The following is a 15,675-nucleotide window of genomic DNA, read 5'->3' on the forward strand; positions in this document are numbered from 1 at the left end:
CGGGGAGTGCGAGAGCAAGTTGTCTTCCTTTACTCCCCATACCCTCCCCAAAGCCTCATGAAGCACACCTGTCTTTTGATTATTGGGGCTCCTGATTGAGGGTTGGGGCTTTGGTGTCAGCTACAGCAACATTCGGTGCCACGTTGTTATTGTAAGTGTGGCTTGCTTGCTCTTCCTTCCTACCGGTCCTTACCCCTACGAATACCTGCCGGAGCAGACACGCCCTCAGCGCCTTAATACTCCTCTAGCTGTCCTTTGCTTCCAGAAGCCGTACCAACACCGCCCCCACAAACCTCACTAGGGTGGGAGTCTTTTTTCTACCCTTCTCCAGCACTCCGAGTACATCTCTCAGAGCGCTTATCGCCATGTATTAGAATTGTGTGTCTATTTGCCATGGAGCCATTTGTCTGTGACTAGTGTTCATATCGCCTGTTCCGCTATGATTAAAACAATGTGTAGCCCACAGTAGGAATTCAGTATATGTTTGTTAAAAGGATGAATGGATACATATGGGTATAGAACAATTTTAGGATTGTAATGTATTTTTCCCATCCTCTTGATTTCTTTAATTTATTGGTTTTCATAAATTGTTTTGAAGCTTTCGAGAGGTATAGAGGCTGCTGGTGGCCATTTCAAATAATTCAGAAGTACACAAAGAAAAACATGAGTCTTCTTTCATTCCTCCTCATCAATCCCACTCCACTCCTCCAGAGGGAACCACTGTTAAAGACTTTTCTCTGCATTTATAACCATACACTTAATACATCAATAAAAATATTTTGAAAAACACGACAGGCTTCTATTTCAGGTATTGTTCAGCTCTTGGTTTTTTCCTCACCTAATATGTAAAGTATCTCGTTCTTGTTTATAAGGCCAGAATGTTTATTTGTTCTGGCATGCCTCTTCTTATTTATTCAATATAAAAATGTTCAAATACACTTGTTTAAAAAATCAAACAGGGGCACCTGGGTGGCTCAGTCATTAAGCGTCTGCCTTCGGCTTGGGTCATGATCCCAGCGTTCTGAGATCGAGCCCTGCATCGGGCACCCTGCTGGGGTGGGGGGAAGCCTGCTTCTTCCTCTCCCACTCCCCCTGCTTGTGTTCCCTCTCTCACTGGCTGTCTCTATCTCTGTCGAATAAATAAATAAAATCTTTAAGCAAAATAAATAAATAAATAATCAAACAATGCAGAAGGTACAAAGTGAAAAGTACAATTGTCTTTCTTCATTGCTTTTCTTGGACAGTCCATATCTCAGAAGTAAACAGTGGTAATCACACCTAGTTTCACTACTTTGGGCGGTTATCCCAACAAATCCAAATTACTTCCTGATGTCTTAGCTTTAAATTATTATCTCTCAACTTGCTAAGAAAGGTGAAGACTTTAGTGCTTTTATTTCACCTCCACCTTCGCTCCTGATTTTCTTTGTCTTTATGTTTAGTTGTTCTGGGGGTTACACTGATAACCTTATATAAAGTCCTTACAGTTCTGTCTTGTCCCCTGAAAACCTTGGCCTGCTGTGCACCTTGCAGAAGTTCTAGCATCTTCCCTCTCCCTACATTCCAACCTTGTCTCGGTTAGAACACCACTGTCGAGGTTTATGATAGTGACCTCTGGGCCTTAGCAGTTTCCGCTTCTCCTGAGCAATGCTTCTGCGTTCGGTGTCCAGAAACTCAATGAGATTTCTTGTTGGTTACTAACACCTATCTTGTTATTATAGTTGTTGTAAAGCAACTCTTTTTAGAATAGCTTTGTGTGAGCTCAGTGGGGTTTGGAAGGTAGCAGAGATACATACTTAGCCTGCCGTCTTGAACTGGGGCTCTCCTGCTTCTTTTGAACGTGATTATTTCTCTCAAACCAATCTCTTAGCATTTCTCAATTCTGAAAGCCCAGAAGTACAATTGTGACTGTGATTTGGATTGTGTTGGAAAGAATTTAAGGATTTGGGAACAGGTCACTTGAGATTGGTTTTTCCATGCCTTCACTGTAACTCACTACGGCTTCTCCTATTCGCCACCTCTGCTTGCAAAGTTCTACAAATAGTGATATAGTTTTGCTCTCCCATAAGTTATCAAGGAACTGAAATCGCTGGTATCATAACTATTGTCTCCATGTGTTCTTGTGTCCTACTTTCCCAAGTAAATCGTAAACTTTGAAAAATCACCAAGAGTTTCTGAGGCTGCATTTTCTTCTTCTTTTAAAACTTCATACCGCACAAAGTGCACGTCATGTAGTTGGTGTTTGACTAGCTTTGCTGAATTTTAAGTCAATTGACCTCGGCAGTTGGTTCTCCGTTGCAGACTTCCGGGCTCCATGCCATGGGAATAGCATAACTTTACCCAGTTCGTCCCTAGGTCTTTGTATGAAGGAGTCCTTGAAATGCCTGAGAAACTCCCTTTTAATCATAATTATACGTGACTTCTTTTCCCCTTCTTAGGATGCCAATATTAAATGCAACAGGGAAACTGATTTCAATTACAGTGGATGCCTTACCTTTCCAGTTCATCAAATTACACACACACCACCTCCGCGGAGGTTATCCAGTGTAATTCTGAGTACTGGGGAGCACGAACAGGGTGCCAATTACTTAAGAACTGCTCATTAGGAATTAGAAAGCAAATATAATTACCACATGCCAATTGCATAGGAAATAAGAATGCTTTTCAACAAAGCCAGGCTTATTTTATATGTCCCATATAGCTCCCACAGGATCTGTTCTTACCTGTTTTTGTTTTGTTTTGTTTTTTTCTTTTTTCTTTTCTTTTTTTTTTTTTTTTACTCCACCAGATACTGAATACACATGGAAGACAAAGACATAAGAAGTGGTAAACGTACAAGATGACAAACTCCTTATTTGTCTCACTCCACTGTATCTCCAGGACCCAGCTGTGTGCACCGCGGATGCTCTAAACATACTTAATGGATCTTTTCGATACCTAAAGTAGAAAGGAAGTTTATTTTTTACAATGTGGGGCTTTCTCTTGCCATCACAAAACAGGCAGCGAAAGGCCTGAAGGTGCTAGGGCAGTATTTAAATTTAGAAAATGTTTTAGAACTGGAAATTACTAGAGTGATTAATAACCTACCCCACCCCCACCAATTTCACAAGGGGTATAAATAGCGCTCGATGTGACAGTGTGACGGTAAGACCAAAAGGCCTCTTTTCCTAGATTCCTACAATCTCTACCTGATTTGAATCATTCTGTAAGAAAAGACTTTGGCAAACATTCCTCTTGCATGTGCCCTGAACCCGTATTTACCTCCTCAGTTAGTGTCCAAAACTGATGTCTTAGACACTTGTTAATCACAACATATCTAGGGATTGGTATTGTTTTATTTTGTGTGTGACCTTAGGAACTCATTAAATTAGACAACTGTTTTGCGGATGACTATAGAGAAAACAAAACCGTAACAGTTTCAATGACCACTGTAAGTTTACTTAGGGTTTTCTGTACTGCATCCTCTAGAACGCTTAATTTTCTTCTGAAATTTTGGTTGTGTCCTACTTAAAATGTAAATATTATATAGAAGTATCATTGGGGAAAAAAGTCCGTTTTCCATAAATTACATGCAAAAGCCAGAAGTTATTTCCCACCGTGAAAATGTTATATTCTCATTCCTCATTAGCATGCGGAAACATTCAGTAACAATGAACTAGTCCAGAAATAGCCAAACCAGAGCCTGAGAACAATAGGTAGGCACCTAAGTGCTTTGTTTTTGACTTTGGGTCAAAGTAAAAAGCTTTTGCTTTGGGCACCCAAGCAGAGAAATTGCTTCTTCTAGCTTAAGAGTCAAAAGCAAAGCACTTAGGTGCCCACCTATTGTTCTCAGGCCTTGGTTTAGCCATTTCCAGACTAGTTCATCATTGGTGCTTAGGTGTATCGAACACCAACCATACGCCAGGCCTGGTTCTAGGTCCTGGGAATAAACAATGAGTAGGGCAGACAACGTCCCTGCCCTCATTCTAGTGGGGGAGACAGACAAGAAACATGGGAATATATAATGTAATGTCAGGTGTCCTGAGTGCAATGAGGAGAAATAAAACGGGATTGGTGGATAGATTGATGACTGAAAGGCATCTGGGACGCCCCGGGGTGCCAGGGCTCAGGGAACGCGTTGCGTGAGTCTGGCGTGAACCTGGCATCTTAGTCATTCAACCAGCCCTCTACCACAGTAAGGACAGGACACACTGTCATGCCAAATGCTGCAGGACAAGCAGAGACTGGGGCCAGGCCTTTCTTACTGCGATTGAGGATATGTGATTTATTATTATTGTTATAACTATGACTGTTGTTATTACCGCTGTTGGCCTTGGCGATGGAGTTCTCCGTTGTTTCATAATCTGATTCTAAAAGAGGCCGTTGAAACTCATAGCTCTGAGGACATTTGGGAGGCAATGCAAAGGAATGGTTTAGAGCAGAGGTCAGTAAACTGTGGCCCACATGCCGAATCCAGCCCACTTTCTGTTTTTATGTCTGTTTTATAAGGATGTGCGTGTGCGCGCACGTGTGTGTTTGTGTTTACATTTTTAAGTGGCTGGTTAAAAAATAAAAGTAAATACAATATTTTGTGACAGGTGCAAATTATGTGAAATTCAGATTTTCATATCCATAAATAAAGTTTTGCTAGAACACAACTGTGCTCGTTTTTTAAAGGTATTATTGACAGCTGCTTTTGTGTTAGAACAATATGGTTCATGAAGCCTAAAATACTTATGATTTGGCCCTAAAGAGTCGGCTGACCCTGATTATGAGCATGGGCTCAGCAAGGAACTGGCTACAACATTTATTTACTATTATTATTTTTTTAATAAAGTAATTTTTAAAAACGATTTACTTATTTATCTGTCTGATAGATATTTTATTTATTTATCTATCTATTTGAGAGAGAGAGAGAGAGAGAGGAGGAGCAGAGGGAGAGGGAGAAAGCGAATCCACAAGCAAACTCCGCAGGGAACGCGAGTCCGCCTCAGGGCTCCAGCCTTGGACCCTGAGATCATGACCTGAGCCAAAACAAAGAGTGGGCCACTTAACCAACTGAGCCACCCAGGCGCCCTACAACATTTATGGTATGTGCCAAAAAAATTATACTATAACCATGAAAAAGAATTAGATAAATCTCTATAATTGTGACAGGACAATGTTTTGGTGTGTTAGGTAAAGTAAACAAAAGCAATTTGAGTGCGATAGATTTGGCTTCTCCAAATCTTCCACAATGACGTAAGTTCCATGAGTGCATCTCTTGGTCTGAGGTGTTCACTGTTACACCTAGAACTTTGCAACCCATGGGACACTCTCGATAAATATTTGTTGACTAAATAAGTGAAGGACTATCACACAACATCTGGGGAACTATCAACGAAAAAATTTATACATCTGGCTACATAAAAACTTAAAAAAATTTAAAAAACCCATATTTTTTTTGGCATGCTGAAAACCACCATGAGCAAAGTAAACAGACTAATGATAAGCCTCAAAAAAAAAAAAAAAACAAAAAAACCAAGCGCCTGCCTATTCCTTAATGAGCTCGTACAAATAAGACCAACAATAGCAATGAAACAGAAAAGAGGGCAAAGAAAAAAAAAGAGGGCAAAGGAAATCAACAGGCACTTCCTAGAAAAGGAACTGCAAGCAGTTCTTCCCTATGGTTACTTATAAGAGAAAAGAAAAGTAAGCTAAATTTAAAGGAGATACTCTTTTTCAACTCCCAGCTGATGAAGACACATTGTACTGGTGGAATTGCAAATTGGCCAAACCTTCTAGGGAGAACCATTTGACGCCATCTAATCAGAATTTAAAGTGCATATACCCTCTGACTTAGGGATTCTAATTGTAAAAAGTCATCCTGTAGAAATATTCACATTTGAGATGAAACAGTTGCACAGCTATTTATTAGGTCATTGTTTATAATCCCCAAATACTGAAAATAACCTAAATGTCCATTAATAGGAGAAATGAATTAATGTGATGTGCAGTCTAAAAAACAACTATGCAGGGGCGCCTGGGTGGCTCAGTCGTTAAGCTTCTGCCTTCGGCTCAGGGCGTGATCCCGGCATTCTGGGATCGAGCCCTGCATCAGGCTCCTCCACTGGGAGCCTGCTTCTTCCTCTCCCACGGCCCCTGCTTGTGTTCCCTCTCTCGCTCGCTGTCTCTCTCTCTGTCGAATAAATAAATAAAATCTTTAAAAATAAATAAATAAGTAAATAAAAATAACCATGCAGACCAAGAAAAGAATGAGGGAGCTTTTCATATACAGATATGAATGGATCTCTGAATTACATGAAGTGATAAACAGTGTGTATAGAATATCATTTCTCTAAAAAAAAAGAAAAAAGTATTTATATGGAGTCCTTAGCCTAGAACATCTTTAGAAAAATACAGAAAAGATTGTTAATAGTGGTTGCCTATGGAAGGGGGGCCTATTTGGGGAACAGGGAGGAAGGGAGCCCCATTTTACTTAGTATCTTTTAGTCATTTTAATATCATATATTTTTTTAAGTTTATTTTTTTTTTAGTAATCTCTATACCCAACGTGGGGCTTGACTCAACCTAGAGATCAGGGGTCTCATGCTCTTCCAACTGAGCCTGCCAGTGCCCCCATATCACATTTAATAAATATAGTTAATATTGAAACACTAATTGTATGAACTTCATCTGGAAAAGAATATATACATACAAAAATCTGAAAGAATATATACAATTAATGTTATAGGGAACTTTTGTTTTTATTTATTTTTATTTTTTATTTCATTTTTTGGGGTACTTTTGCTTTCAAAAAATATATTTCTATAATGTTTCATAGTGGATAGATAGTAATTAAAAAACATAATAAAGATACAAGAGAGCAAAAGTGAGAATTGACTTCTATTTATTGATTCAGAGCACAGTTCTTACTATGATATCATTCAAATCTCAACAGATCTCAGTCCAAATCCCGGGAGATCACACACACACATGACCCCTATTACAACCACTAAATCATCTAAAATATGTAATCTGGCTCTAAGCGTGACTTTATTCTGTGCAAGTAGGTACTGTCTAATGTGCTCTGCCTTACAGGAATTCAAAAGCACTTGACCATTGATAAGTTGAATTAAGTTGGATAAAAGATTCTTTCATCTTTTTTTTAAAGATTTTATTTATTTGAGAGAGAGAGTTCGCGAGCAAGCGCGCACGGAGGGGCAAAGGCCAACACCCTGCTGAGCAGGGAGCCTGATGCAGGGCTCAATCCCAGGACCCTGGGATCATGACCTGAGCTGAAAACTGACACTTAACCGACTGAGCCACCCAGGCGCCCTAAGATTCTTTCACCTTGATCCAGTTATCGTATGTATCTTCAGCACAGCAAAGATACAGCAAGGTCATTATTATTTTGGTTACATGATATTTTCTTTTTTCTTTTTTTTTTTTTTAAAGATTTTATTTATTTATTTGACAGAGAAAGACAGTGAGAGAGGGAACACAAGCAGGGAGAGTGGGAGAGGGAGAAGCAGGTTTCCCGCTGAGCAGGGAGTCCGATGCTGGGCTCAATCCCAGAACGCTGGGATCATGACCTGAGCCGAAGGCAGATGCTTAATGACTGAGCCACCCAGGCATCCCTACATGATATTTTCTTAACAGTTGTTTTAGGAAATTGAAAAATACCTTTTCTGTTTAAGAAGGTTGTTTCAACAAGAGATAACAAATATTGGCGAGGATGTGGAGAAAAGGGAACCCTTATGCACTGTTGGTGGAATGTAAGTTGGTGCAGTCACTCTGGAAAACAGGACGGAGGTTCCTCAAAAAATTTAAAAGAGAAATCTCATATGATTCATTACTGGCTATTTACCCAAAGGCAACAAAAATACATACACACCCCTATATTCATTGTAGCATTATTTACAAAAGCCACGTTATGGAAACAATCTAAGTGTCTATCAACAGACAAATGAATAAAGAAGATGGCTCACACACACACATACACATACACACACACACACTGGAATACTACTTAGCAGGAAAAAAGAATGAATTCTTGCTATTTACGACAAGATGGACCTGGAGTATATTAGGCTAAGTGAAATAAGTCAGAGAAAGACAAATACCATATGATTTCACTTACATGTAAAATCTAAAAAACAAAACAAAACAAACTAAAAAACCGAAACAAACTCATAAAGAAGTAACCAATGATTGCCAGAGGGGAGGGTGTTGGGGGGATGGGGGAAATAGGTGAAGGGGATTAAGATGTACAAACATGCAGGTATAAAATAAACAAGTCATGGGGATGAAAAGCGCAGCCCTGGGAATATAGTGAATAATAGTGTAACAGCTTTGTACGGTGACAGATGGTAACCACCCATCTCGTGGCGAGCACGGCATAATGTCTAAGATCGTCAGATCAGCATGCTGCACACCTGAAACTAACATAGCATCGTATGTCCCCAATACTTCAATTTAAAAGAAGTTGCTTAAGAAAAGACTTCTCAGTCTCTCAAAATGCAAGACCAACTCCTCAGGACTCTGGGGAAAGAATAACATAGCTCAGTAATGGTATCTACTTTCTCGCTGCATAAGACAGAGCCCAGTTTTTCCTCCAAATGAATGCCGGGCTTACCCCAATTTTGAGTTTGGCTTGTTGTTTTAAATACTCAAGTTAACATCAGTCCAAAGGTCAAGCGACAAGTCCTACACAGGGGCCTCTCTGTATGTGCCAGATGCCAACCCAGAATTGTTTCCTCTCACTTGACATCATTCGTGGCCTGGAAGACGAAGATTCTCAGGCAATACTGGGATTGGAGCGAGCCTCTGGTGCACTGTGAGTGGCTTGGCAATCTCTCCAACAGAACTTGCTCAGAGTGAATCCATTATGTTGCCCAGTGCGGCCGCACCAGCTCTTAAATGTGGCTCGCACGGACTTGAGATGTGTTGTGTGTAAAACACACACCGAATTTGAGGATTGAAGCCACACACACAAAAATGAAACATCTCATTAATAATGTTTTATATTGAGGATATGTTGAAAAATAATAGTTTGAGTATACTGGGTTTAACAAAATGTATTAATATTAGTTTCGTCTGTTTCTTTTCTTTTAAAAAACAATGTTTTTCATGTGTCCGCTAGAAAATAAACCACCGCACAGGTGGCTAGCGTTCTGTTTCTAGTGCATCGCACTGCGTTAGAGGGTCAGCGCTCACGGACTCACGCATTTGGCCAGTCATTCAACCGTTATTCCTAAGGAGGTGACCATAGGCTGGGCATGGTACTGGGCCCAGGAGATACCATGAGAAACAGGGCACAGCCCCTGGCTTCAAGGAGCTTCAGTGTCAGAACAGAGAAGGTAGAAAGCAGGTGAGAAGGGTAAGGCCGTTATTCACAGGGTGTTAGGGAGCTCCGTGGATGGGGCGCGCTGGGGAAGCCTGGGGGAGGGCAGGTTCCCAGAGGAGACAAAGTAGGCATCGAATGCTGAAGAACTGGCAGGAGTTAAGCAGATGGGGCAGAGGAGGAGTATGGGTGAAGGTGTTGCAGGCCTGGGCATCTGCAGGTATGAGCGAGCGTGGAGACAGAGAGAAGGAGCGGTGGTGGCCCCGCTGGCATGTGGGGATGGAGAGAAGGGATTGTGCAAGGTGCAGGCAGCTTCAGATGACCAGGACCTCTCCTTCCAGGTGTCTCCTGTTCTGATTTTGGGTGACCCCTCCTTACCCTGGTCTGATTCTGCACCCCCTCACCCCATACCAGGCTGCAGGATGCTGTTAGGGGAGCCGAGTAACAAGGTGAACTTAGCAGGAGCCTGTGCAGCGAGGACCTCCCATCAGCTGGAAGATTCACTCCATGCTCGTGTTGGTTACTGGCCTGCTTGTGGGAACCGGTACTTTTTAGCAAATACATTTTCAGGGAGGGTTAAGACCTCTATTCATACCGACAACTTTTTAAAGGGCAAGTTTACTGTCCAAATGGAATTTTTTACCTGTACAAAGAATGAAATGTTTGGCCAGGGCACTGAAGTACACACTGGGGCCAGACATCATGCTCTATTTATCGAGTGACCTTCAATGAGTGAGTCAACACGCTAGGGCCACTGTTCATGGCCTAACGAGGAGTTTCAACTCCGTAATCTCTATTTTCTTTTCAGTTTTAACTTTCATGGAGCCTGGTAAATGGTATGCACACCAACAAAGAATTATCTAACCAGGCGAAATCCAGGTATCATGGCAAGAAGACAAAAATGGGATTTCATTCAGTTTAACCATCCAAGTCAGAGAACTAATGACATATTTTACAACTATGATTCAAAGTGTCACATTTTATTGAATGATGCTCCGTGATGCATCTGATTATTGCTGTTGTTGTTTTTATACAAAATTGGCAAAATGAAGCAATAAGAACTTGTTGGACACATTATTCCTGATAATAATTTTTAAATCTACCAAATTTGTTTAACTGTGGTTAAACTTAAAAAATGTTATAATCCAATAAAAATATGTTATAAAAATATTAAATAAGCTAAGAAACCTAGCACATTAGAAGCAAGGTAGCAGATGGTTACAAGACCCGTGATCAAAGAGCTGAAAACAGGAGTCTGGGGGCCGTTCCACTTCCTTAACTGGACTGTAGACAGGTTCTGTAAGGTTCCTGACAGCCCGCTGGAGAGATCACCCACCCGGCCCATTGCTTTTTGGACTTTCTACAAGGAGTGGAGCTCCTTTTTTCAGAAGAATCTAACCTAAAGTCCTACTATACGAGGTATAGAACAGTCTGGCTGAGGTAGAGCAAGGCATCCATGATGTGGCCTGGACTACTTATTCCCCCTCCTGCCCCCACCCCAGACTCAGTCAACCCTGAGACATGGCCTCCCATCCCTAGACTTCCGGGAAAAGTGGAAGGGAAACCACTGATATAACAGTTAACAATCGGCAGAAAAGTGTGTGGTCCGAGGTTCCCTTCCTGGGCCTGTGTGCCGGGGAGATGGCGACAGGCAGGCTGGGAAGGGGGACGTACCTACAGGAGGCTACAGCAGATTAAAGGCTCAGACTAGGTGTGTGGCTGTGGATTAGAGCTAGGGGAGAACACGATGGCAACAGAGAGATGGGACTCAGAGGCGGGGCTTGGAGTTTGAGTCCTGGACCCTGGGTCAGCAGCCAGTTATTCTTTTTTTTTTTTTTTTTAAGATTTTTTATTTATTTATTTGAAAGAGATAGAGACAGCCCAGTGAGAGAGGGAACACAAGCAGGGGGAGTGGGAGAGGAAGAAGCAGGCTCATAGTGGAAGAGCCTGATGTGGGGCTCGATCCCATAACGCCAGGATCACGCCCTGAGCCGAAGGCAGACGCTTAACCGCTGTGCCACCCAGGCGCCCCAGCAGCCAGTTATTCTTAATGACCTACCTATTGGCCATTCTCTCTCTTTCTTGCTAACAGAACCCCAATTTTATTCAAATATCTGGCAGCCATGCATATGAAGAGAGGTTGAGCTCCTCTCTGGCCCTAGAATGTCAATCTTGACTGGTGTAAGCTCAACAGAATGGTTCCATCAGAGAGGAGAAGTTTACTGGGAAATCATTTTGTGCTCCTGCTGATAAAGATTTGCATGGGAAGAAAACAGCCCCTTCATGTTGTCATACTACATGTGATTCCTGGATCTGTGGCAGCCCTCTTGTGAGCATGAGGGACACCAATCTGAGAAGGCAGAACTGAAGGCGAGCAAAAGCTTTTGTTGTCGAGCTGCTGAATTAGCAAGCCCTGGAACAACCCAACCTCTGCACTTCTTAAGCGAAGACATATTTTTCTTATTTATTAGAAATATATTAGACTATTTTTCAGTCTCATTATGTCAGCCCAAGCATCCTAAATGACATTGTGACTTACATTGCTCTGTTGAAAAGTAGCTGATCAAGCAATACCGTCAAACGTACTAGTTGTTTTCTTTGAGCAAAGCTTCGCTTACAAACTATAAACTCAATCAGCCCTTCTTTTCGCTTGCCTGGCACCATTGTACCTGCTGAAGAATGGATAGCTATTTTCAGGGCAAATGTTAAGAGGTTACATGATGCAGCTGCAGATACTCATTTATTCAGGTTATGGTTTATAGTCCATAATGGGTAGAAATTGCCTATATGCATTTTCGGTACTTCTAATTCCGGAAATCCAGATCTGTTATACACAAGGATAGCATTTTATCATGTGTTTAGTAGATTTTGGTTAGGTACCATATCGTCCCTCTTACAGGAACTAATTTTAAAAGAAAGCTATGTAAATAACAATTTTTAAAAATTCCCATTCCCAACAGTCCCGATGGTAAAGTCCCAACAGTGCTATTTATTTGACAGACCAGGAGAATCAATTATTGATGATCCACACTGAAGGTAATGTAAAGATCAGTGGTTCAGGTTAGATATTGTATATGAAAATACTTGGAAAAACTAAATTATTTTTAATCTCCTTTACCCATGCTTTAAGGGTTATTTTATCCTCTTTCAGAAAAGGTAACTGAAGATGAAAGAGAAAGTATATTGCCCGAAGTCTCCCAGTTAGTAAAAAAGAGATCCTGAACTAGGATTGAACCCCAGGTCCACCTGACTGCAGAGCCCAGAAGCACCCCAAACTCCATCCAAGATATCGGAATGACCTCTTTGCTTCGCCTGCAAAAACTGTAATAAGTAGGAAACCGATCAGAAAGTGCACAGAAGGAGAGAGAGTAGCAAAAGACCTTCATAATCTCCACGTCTAGTCATCAGCTAGCTGAGCAAATTCTCCAGTGACTCTTAAATCCTATGGAAAACACTGAAATAAAAATCCTGGGATAATGAGTTATTTTAATATTGGAGCCTAAAAACACCCACTTACACAGTAACCATAACTACTGGTTACCTCTTAACTCTACCACCAAAGGATTAAGCTCTCAGTTTCCATCTATGAAAAGTAGAATCGTCTCCCTTCTTAAAACCATCTTCTAAAAAATCCCTCATTGAATAATAGTGGCGAGAGTGGGCATCCTTGTCGTGTTCCTGATCTTAAGGGAAAGGCTTCCAGCTTTTCCCCATTGAGAATAATATTTGCAGTAGGCTTTTCATAGATGGCTTTTATGAGATTGAGAAATGTACCCTCTATTCCTACACTCTGAAGGGTTTTAATCAGGAAAGGATGCTGTATTTTGTCAAATGCTTTTTCTGCATCAATTGAGAGGATCATATGGTTCTTGAGTCTTTTCTTGTTGATATGATGTATCACATTGATTGATTTGCGAGTGTTGAACCATGCTTGCATCCCAGGTATGACTCCCACTTGATCATGATGGATAATCCTTTTAATGTACTGTTGGATTCTATTAGCAAGGATCTTGTTGAGGATTTTGGCATCCATATTCATTAGAGAAATCGGTCTGTAATTCTCCTTTTTGAGGGGGTCTTTGCCTGGTTTGGGGATCAAGGTAATATTAGCCTCATAGAATGAGTTTGGTAGCTTTCCTTCTGTTTCTATTTTTTGAAATAGCTTTAGGAGAATAGGTATTATTTCTTCTTTGAATGTTTGGTAGAATTCCCCAGGAAAACCGTCTGGGCCTGGAGTTTTATTATTTGGAAGGTTGTTTATCACTGACTCAATTTCTTCATAGTTAATTGGCCTATTTAAGAAATCTATTTCTTCCTGTTTCAGTCTTGGTAGTTTATAGGTTTCCAGGAAGGCCTCCATCTCTTCCAGATTGTTTAGTTTTTTGGCATATAGCTGTTGATAAAAGTTTCTAATAATCCTTGCAATTTCAATGGTGCTGGTCGTGACCTCTCCCTTTTCAGTCATAATTTTAATAATCTCAGTCCTTTCTCTTTGTTTTTGGACAAGTTTTGCCAGTGGTCTATCAATTTTATGGATTCTCTCAAAGAACCAGCTTCTAGTCCTGTTGATCTGCTCTACTGTGGTTCTGGTCTCTAATTCATTGATTTCTGCTCTAATCTTGGTCAACTCCTTCCTTGTCAGTGGGTTAGGCCTGTCCCTCTGTTGCTGTTCCAGTTTCTTGAGGTGAGAATATAGAAACTGCATTTTAGATTTTTCTATTCTTTTGAGTGAGGCTTGGATGGCTATGTATTTCCCCCTTAGGACTGCCTTTGCAGTATCCCATAGGTTTTGGACCGTTGTGTATTCATTCTCGTTGGTCTCCATAAATTGTTTAATTTGTTTTTTGATTTCCTGGTTTATCGAGTCATTCTTGAGCAGGATGGTTCTTAGCCTCCAAGTGTTTGAGTTTCTTCCAGGTTTTTCCTTGTGGTTGAGTTCCAATTTCAGAGCGTTGTGGTCTGAGAATATGCAGGGGATAATTTCAATCTTTTGGTATTGGCTGAGACCTGTTTTGTGTCCCAGAGCATGATCTATTCTTGAGAATGTTCCATGGGCATTTGAATAGAATGAGTATTCTTTGGTTCTGGGGTGTAGTGTTCTATATATATCTATGAGGTCCAACTCGTCGAGTATGGCATTCAAAGCCTTTGATTCTTTGCTTAGTTTTTGCCAGGGTGTTCTGTCTATTTCTGATAGTGGGGTGTTGAGGTCCCCTACTATTACTGTGTTCTTATCTATATGTCTCTTTATTTTGGTTAAGAGTTGGCTTGTGTATCTTGCTGCTCCCCTGTTGGGGGCATATATATTAATAATTGTCATATCCACTTGTTGAATACTTCCTTTAAGAATAATATAGTGCCCTTCTGTATCTCTCTCTATGGCCTCTAGTTTAAAATCCAGTCTATCTGATATGAGAATTGCTACTCCAGCTTTCTTTTGAGGTCCATTTGCGTGGAAGATGGTACTCCATCCCCTTACTCTAAGTCTGAATGCATCTTTGGGTTCAAAATGAGTCTCTTGTAGACAGCAAATGGATGGGTCATGTCTTTTTATCCAATCTGCAACCCTGTGGCGTTTTATGGGAGAGTTTAAGCCATTTAGATTGATAGAGATTATTGACAGATATGATTTTAATGATGCCATTTCTCTTTAAAGTCTTTGTATCGGTTGTGACTTGCTGCTCTGTATCACTCTTGGGGCCTTTTTACCTTTATAGAGCCCCCCTTAATATCTCCTGTAGGGCTGGTTTCGTGGTTACGAAATTGGTTAATGATTGGCGATTTTGGAACGTCTTTATTTCTCCATCAATTCTGAATGACAGCTTTGCTGGATAAAGGATCCTTGGCTGCATGTTTTTCTCTGAAAGAGCTTTAAAAATGCCCCCCCAAGCCTTTCTCTCATTCCAGGTCTCTGTAGACAGGTCTGACGTAATCCTGATACCTTTGCCTTGGTACGTGAGAAATTTCTTTGCCCTGGCCGCTTTCAATACTGTATCCTTGGATCTAATATTTGCGAATTGCACTATGACATGCCGTGGCGTAGGTTTGTCCTGGTTGAGCTTGGATGGGGTCCTCTCTGCCTCTTGGACACGAATGCTTGTTTCCCTTGCTAGATTAGGGAAGTTTTCAGCTACAATTTGTTCAAATATCTCTTCTAGACCTCTGTTTTTCTCCACCCCTTCAGGGATGCCGATGATTCTGACATTGGATCGTTTCATAGAGTCAGTAATCTCCCGTAATCTACATTCGTGGGCGTGGATTTTTTTAAGACCAGCTTCTATTTTCGTTTTTTCTTCTACTAACCCATCCTCCAATTCGCTAACGCGTTCCTCTGCCTCGGTGACCCTGGCCGTCAGAGCCTCTAGTTTTGACTG

This window comes from Ailuropoda melanoleuca, chromosome 14, assembly GCF_002007445.2.
Source record: "Ailuropoda melanoleuca isolate Jingjing chromosome 14, ASM200744v2, whole genome shotgun sequence".
NCBI lineage: Eukaryota > Metazoa > Chordata > Mammalia > Carnivora > Ursidae > Ailuropoda > Ailuropoda melanoleuca.